The 7,730-nt window shown below is 40.1% G+C and overlaps 1 long non-coding RNA gene across 1 annotated transcript; it reads right to left on the reverse strand.

Annotated features, from left to right (window-relative positions):
- Positions 1-3,220: 3,220 nt before the first annotated feature.
- Positions 3,221-6,453, reverse strand: LOC117761640. The gene is made up of 2 exons (XR_004613863.1): positions 6,346-6,453; positions 3,221-3,790 (listed from the first exon to the last, which is right to left on the reverse strand). It is a non-coding gene; the product is annotated as an uncharacterized LOC117761640 (long non-coding RNA).
- Positions 6,454-7,730: the final 1,277 nt, after the last annotated feature.

Consider the following 7,730-nt stretch of genomic DNA (forward strand, 5'->3'; position numbering starts at 1 on the left):
ACACACACACACACTGACACACACACACACACTGACACACACACACGCACCGAGCTCCACACCTGCCTGGGCACAGCTGAGCAGTTAAAGCCGCCAGGTCATGGCAGCTCACACGGACACTGGGTTTAAGTCCTGCCCGGGACACTGGATCACCCACACACTTCACCACTGCAGCCTCTGACACAGCAGCTCTCATACACCACGTTTTATCCATTTGACACCAGTAAGCGCCCCTCCCACTGACCACACACACACACACACACACACGCACACACACACACACACACACACACACGCACACACACACACACGCACGCACACACACACACACACACACACACACACACACACACACACACACACACACACACGTGTCTCCATGACTTCAGAGGACATGACATTCATTCCTGGAGACTAACTTTAACCATAGTTTCTACTTGCCTAACTCTAGCTCTTAACTTAACCATAACCTAAACCTGACCTTAAAACGTGTCTTCAGCTTTAAATCTAATGATTCAGTCTATGGAAACCTGCTTTTTGTCCCCATAAGAGATAAGATAAGATGAGATAAGATGAGATAAGATGAGATAAGATAAGATAAGATAAGATAAGATAAGATAAGATAAGGTGACTCTGTAACTAGATTTAGGTCCCCACAACATGAATAATACCTGGAACACTTCATCTCCATCCCAAAATATTGAGTATTCTGCCACTTACACATATATCTACCTCACAACACTATGTGAGAAGTAAAAAAAATGATTTCACAAATCTAAACATGCCACCATCTTATAAACTAGGATGTACCATGTATGTGGACACAGACCAGACGTGTGTTAAGTAGTTCTAATGACCCAGTCTGGAGCATCTGCAACAGAAAAAGGCTTCTCACATGGTGATGTGTCAATATAAACCTAATCTAATCCACTCATTTCATTTGATAAAACTCATGGGGCTGCTCTGTACGTAAAGTGTTTTACTTTCACAACTCAAACTTGTCTTTTTATTGAAACACATGTTTTTGGAATGCAGACATTTTACTTAGAAGTGTTATATATTTTTTTTTATATGTGAACAATCCAAGTTGTTCAAAGTTTAAATTCACATTTCGATGTATGTTTCAACGGGCTGGTGTGAGGCTGTCTGCCCAACATTACCAGCTTCAGGACTTTAATGCACTACAGTTTTTTGCGAATAAAAGACAAATATTAGAAGCAGTTTCAAATGTGAACACCTGAATTGTGTATCAGAGAAGTTAAATACGAGCTGAATCTGAGCCAATGTGTCTATTGTCGAGGTGCTTTAAGTGAACAGCAGTGAAGATATAACCTGGTGAAAAATAATTTTTCCATCGGGATCCTTTATTTCCTCATTCTTTGTGACTAATAACTCAGCAGTGATTCACAGACTGCACTGACGTCTCCTGTGTAGGACAAGATAAGTTGTCAAAGGACTATAACACCATCTGCTGTCACATCTGTGGAACTACTATCATCAAGTGCAGAAGAACAGAATCCCCCAAAACATCTCTCTCTGACTTGTACAGAGACCCATGAGGAACCAAGTAGCTCCCGTTTGCATGGATAGTATAATATGCAGTCGTTGGATTTGATTACAGTTAACTAGAACTATGATGGTGTTTTGACTCTGGGCCACAAGAAGAATACATAACACTGCATCATGTCTGATGCCAAACCCTAATTAAAAAAGCAGCTGACATTATTTTGTTGATGTGCTCTGCTACACATGACATGTATTACACCTCTGTCCAGGGACAGTCCTGGGACCTATGAGGCTTGTGAGTATGGGCTACACAAATAACCTTTCTGTACTGTCTTTGTACTTCGTAGATTGAGACATATTACACTTAAAAATTATTCAATACCAATTTAAAGTGCTGGGCTACTTATTCCTTCCACACCGCACACACTATTATAGTGATCATGGTAAAAAACTGGACATTTCCTTTGAGAAAAGCTCAATTTGAACCAGAGTAAACTCTAGTTACCTTTATTAATGTTTTAATATAATGCTTTTCATTGGTTTATTTGTTTGTCAGCAGGGTTATGCAAAAACTACAGAACAAATTACCAATAAACTTATTGGAGGGATGCGACTTGGGACAAGAAATAACTCTTTAATCAGGACAGAGAGTGGATCCAGGAGTTTGCCTTTTCCAATTTCTTATCATTAAGAGATTGGGCGTTTTAAGTAAATCCTGTTTACTGATCTCTCAGGGAATAATTCATGGATCTTAATCTCTCAGGAATAATATCTGAGAGTTTACTTCGGTGAAGCATGATTGAACTAAAGAGGCTTTTGGACCTTGGCTGATTCATGTTCTCTATGGAGTCCCATTGAAATTGATTACTTTATTCATGAAACATATCCCATATATTCTGGACACACTATTCTGTTTGCCTGAAGGCAACACTGACACATCTATTTAGTCAATGAGCCATCATTAAAACTCCAGGTTACACTGTACAGTAAATGGAGGTGTAGAGTGAGTTCTCCATTTCCATCAGGATTAATACATTACATTGAACCTTATAGGAATCTACACAGCAGTAAGACAATAATCACTACTCATTAAGTTTCAGTTACTTTGAATAAGAGGATTTCACTCACAAAATTAGTTCCACCTCATCTTCAAAATCCTGCTTTTAGATTATTGCATAAGTAACTTTATACTAAAACACATGTTAACCATTGCTTTGAATGCAGCTGTAATATTGTAGTAAAACTAAACACATTAAAGTAACTGTACTACAGTGCAAAACTGGAAATGGATGTTTTTGACATGGTGGTATTACTTGAAGTTGAAGAACTTAAACACTTCTTTCAATATTCCTTAACATTTGTGATTCAATATCAATCAGCCAACAACTGTTTTTCATAATGTGTAGTGTTTTATTAGAAAGCTGCAGACAATACAAAAGGTTTAAGTTCATGTTCACCCCAACCGGTCGAGGCAGATGGCCGACCACATCCAGTCTGGTTCTGCTACAGGTTCCTTTCTGTTATGACTTTTTTTCTTTGAACATTCTCAAAGTGTTTGCTCGTTGTGGGAAAGGTTGGGTTTCTCTATAATTTAGTAAGATCTAGATCTTACTATGTAAAGTGCCTTGAGATAATGTATATTATGATTTGGATTTTTGATGTACAAATAAAATTTAATTGAGTTTAATTGAATGTTTGAGGAAAAAATGTTAAAAGAAATACATTCATATGACTGCTCATCCCATATATTTAACACAATCTATAACCGTAAATGTAAAAAATTTAACTGACAAATTTAAACATAAGTCTAGTTTATGGATATACTGTACAGTACAAATGTCGCTGCAAGTCTGTGTGATAGAAATCAGAAATTAAAATAGTTGATAAGATAACCAGGATACACATTTTATAGACCAGGAGAGATGCCACTCCTCAGGGAAGGCAATAAATTGTATAGTTATCTTCCAAACAGGGCAAAATCACTACCCTACAACTATACAATCTACTACCTCACACTGTGTGAGCAGCTGGAACAAACAGGGCTGAGCTGAACCACAGCAAGTTCTGCTGTCCGAGAACCAGGAGTCAGATTTCATGCAGTGAAGACTGAGATGTGGGTTTGTCACTTTGAGAAAGACAGTAGGTTGAATAGTTATCTCCCAGTGCGGGTGTGACCCTAAAACTATACAACCTACTACCTCAGCCCATAGTGAAACGAAGCTGGGAGCTGCACAGGCGATGTGACGTTGACTCCAAACGCCCTGACGCAGATCATCAGCTGAGCCTGTGAACGGAGACAAACAGAGTGAGTGGCTCATAGTTCTACAGCAATAATATTCAACCTGAAGCTGTGGGAACAAAGAAGGGTGACACATTTACTTCAGTCAGCTCCAACGCACCATAATGGACCTACTTTATGACTGCCAACGCATGTGTCCTTGAGTGACCAGATTATTAGTTTTAGAAGAGGTTTGTTAGAAAAATGTATTGTTTCATTATAAATTAGCTTTGGTCTGTAAGGGCTAATAAAACCAGAGTTATCTTGTCGTTCGAGTATATAAACATCAAAGACAACACTTCACCTCTCTGTGAAGTTTCTTGAAAAGATTCCCAATGGTTTATGAATTGTACTTGGTTAAATAAAAGTTTACAGATGGACACATATTGATCACTAACACCCCCAACATTCAAAACCAGGGGAATGAAGAGGTTGATGTCCCTGTGGCTGTTGATGACAATGAATTAGATAAAAAGGATTCTGAAGCTACAGCAGTAGGAACAACAGTAAGTGTGTTGTTCCCCATGCTGGATGTGATTGTCCTTTGAGCAGCTCTCCACACGACAGAGGGCGGACTGCAGTCTGCTTCATGCCACTTTCACATACACAGCAACACCAGCATGACGGAGGCCAATCTGAGAAACAGTACAGCTCATGTGAAGATCAGTACCATGGACAGCAGCTGGTGACGTGGCGCTCCGGTGCTTCTCCTCGGCTGTCTGCACTGATTGTGACAAATACTAATTAAAACGTGCAGCCACAGTTAAAGGTGTGTGTGGGTGGAGACTGATGGATTTATAATATTCTTACTAATGCGACTTTAAGGTTTGGCTGTTGGTGTTCTCAGACTGAAGCAGGGCAGTTTCAGCAATATACTGGTGTTGCCCAACCATCACTGAAATAAAGAGGGCTTGATGCAAATGTGGAAAAGAAAAAATTCTACAGTTTTTAACGTTCAGTGACAGTGAAAACACACAATGCGAGCACATCACAGAGTTTCTCATTATCACTCCTTTTCTCATTGCCAGTAGAGGAGTTTGCCGTCCTGTTTTTCCCACTGTTGCGTCATGTTCAACGTCGCCTGCACGCCGGAAACTGAGAAGCTCTTTCACCTCATTGTCTTGCTGAATTACCGCATTCACCCCAGTTTCTCGTTTCCATCACTCCCATTCAGAGCCCAACCAATAAAATCCTGTGTCTACTGCAAAGTCATTAGACTCGGGAACGAAAGATGAATGAATCCATTCCCATTGCAGACAAGAGCCAGATGTTAGTGGATGTTTAGGGACTTTAGTGAGGTTATGGTTGTCCACGGAGATCTGATCGAGGACTACCGACGTTCAGGTATCTACAACCAAGTCCTCAGGCACTCTTTTCAACTCCTGTCCGATATTGGTGGTTAACCTTCATCTTCTCACTATACTGATGACATACTCCACCATCTGTCCAATTCATTGTTTTGTTAGTTAATTAAAGGGGAATGCACTATGTAGTTTATTTTATATCATAATTTCTCAGATTTGTTAGTTTGCTGGTTTTATCTGAGCTCTATTTATGTGATCAGCTTTTTTATTTAAGTGATTTAAAGACAAGAAACAAATCCTGTCCAGACAAGAAGGAACCAGACAATATTTCCCTTCCTTTCTTTCAAACAATGCAACAAAAAAATTCAGTTTCAGCTCAAAAGGAAGATTTTGTATTCTCTTCAAATGAGGATGCAAACTACTATAACTTTAATTATTAATCTGCTGATAGCTTCATGTAGTTAATCATTTAATATATACAATGGCAGAAAATAGTGGACAAATAGCCACCACAGCCTCTAAAAGGTCTACAGTGACATTTCAATTAGTCCGACCCTCAGTCCAACCCCCAGAGATATTCCAATTATAATGATAACAGAAGGAGCAGGCAATATATGTATATTTCACAGGCTCAACATAACAGCGCAAGCTTGACCGATAAATTAATTAATTAACAGGAAAAAGCAAAGATCAAACTGCTGTGCGAGCAATACTGAGACAGAAAATATGAAAATAACATTCATACGGGGCTGCTGTTATGTTCCTAGTTTGATTGGAGTATTATAGTGCGTGCTAACGTCAGACAGAAACCTCCCCTGTGTCTCCTACTAGGACCTGAACCGGCTGCTGTAACAGACAGTGGGAGCTAACATGCTAGCTGGTTCCAACAATCAGCCAACGTGACTGAGCATTTAAGCAGCGCCGCATCTCATACGGACCCTTTAAACATTGGCTGAGTCTCACTTCATGTAGCAGGTCGACTCGGGACTAGAGGCTCAGCCCGGAGCTCCTCTCCCTGCCCGGGAAGTCAGAGAACCACTCCTTACTACATGCTAGCTAACCATACCGAGCTAGCATCTAGCTAGCAGCACGTTCCAGCATGGTTGAGCTGAAAAGCAAACGTCGGTTGAAAGTGCAGCCGCCGCTTCTTCTTCTACAAAATAGCAGCCGATGTCATTGTAAACTCTTTTAACTAATATACGTCCAAACATAAAGTTGTAATGTTTAAGAAACGTGTGATTAATCCAGGCTACCCACCTGTCTGCCATGTCAAAATGCTTCTCCACCCTCTGACTGCTGCTTCTTCGTGGATAGTGGGCGCAGCGAGAGGCGCAGCACAGCCCCCTGCTGTTTGGGAGGATACACTACAGCAGTGTCTGTCACCCACAGACCACAGTGATGGATGGAGATTGACTGTGATGACTAACACGCTGTTCAACTGACTCCCACCTTTTACTCTGGTTATATTCATGTTATCTTATATATATATATTCGTAACACTTAGTTATCACATACACCGTGTACTATCAGTCAGTAAAGCCTTGTGTATATATTGAATATTTTTCAATATAGTGTATAGTATTTCTATTTTCATTCTTATGCGGCTCGGTCAATTGTGAATTTCCACTATTGAGGATCAATAAAGGTACATGTTAACTTATCTTAACAGAGGGTAGACATCCAGTCTGTGGTTTAGAGTCACCTGTGCACGGTCTGTAGATGGTCTGTATTTATATAGCACTTTTCTAGTCTTGACGACCACTCAAAGCTGTTTACAGTACAGTTTTGCCTTTCCTCCACTCACACAGAAAATCATACAGTGCAACTATGTGCAGCACTTTCTCTATCACACATCACTTACACACTGCAATGCAAAGCCGTCAGGGGCAATTTGGAGTACAGTGTCTTGCCCAAAGACACTTATGGAATGGAGGCGCCAGGGATCGAACCACAAACCCTCTAGTTCGTGGATGACTTCCTAAGCCACAGCCATCCAAGTGGTCATGGTCAATGGACCTATTGTCCAGATCAAACAACAGAACAGGGAAGACGTGATCCACGGTGACGTTGACTGTGAGTTAAGAAATTCAAGCAACTTGCTCTGGTCAGTCCCTGCTCTCAGGCCTCAGACACTCTGCTGTGGAACAGAGCAGGGTCCCTCAACCCCGAATTCTGAGGACGGCTTCCATTGTTGGTTTCGATCCTAAATCTCTATGGACACTTGGAAGGGAGAATACAAAGTCATATAAATGTGTCTGGTTACATTCAAACAATCTATCTACTTTAATAAGTCTTTATAGATTATACCCTCATTATTATCATCTATCATCCTCCATTACACTGTTCATTTCTGAACTGTCAGAGTTTTTATTCTCAGTTGTTTCATCAAGTTTTGATCGCTGGTGACTTTAACAACAATTACATCAATGATATACATGAAAGCTTTACAGAACTTTTAAATACTAAGGACTACTTTAGAAAACGTATTAAGCTTCAAATTGTCCACATCCTGGGCTGGAAATCAAACAATTCACAAACTTTCTGGGTTTAGCTTTTTGTCCTTATTTGCTAGTCCAAGTTACGATGTTTAGAAACAAGATGTTTTCCTAAAAGTCAAAGTCACCTCTTTGTTCTCTCACTGA

Source organism: Hippoglossus hippoglossus, chromosome 5 (genome assembly GCF_009819705.1).
Source record: "Hippoglossus hippoglossus isolate fHipHip1 chromosome 5, fHipHip1.pri, whole genome shotgun sequence".
Classification (NCBI taxonomy): Eukaryota; Metazoa; Chordata; class Actinopteri; order Pleuronectiformes; family Pleuronectidae; genus Hippoglossus; species Hippoglossus hippoglossus.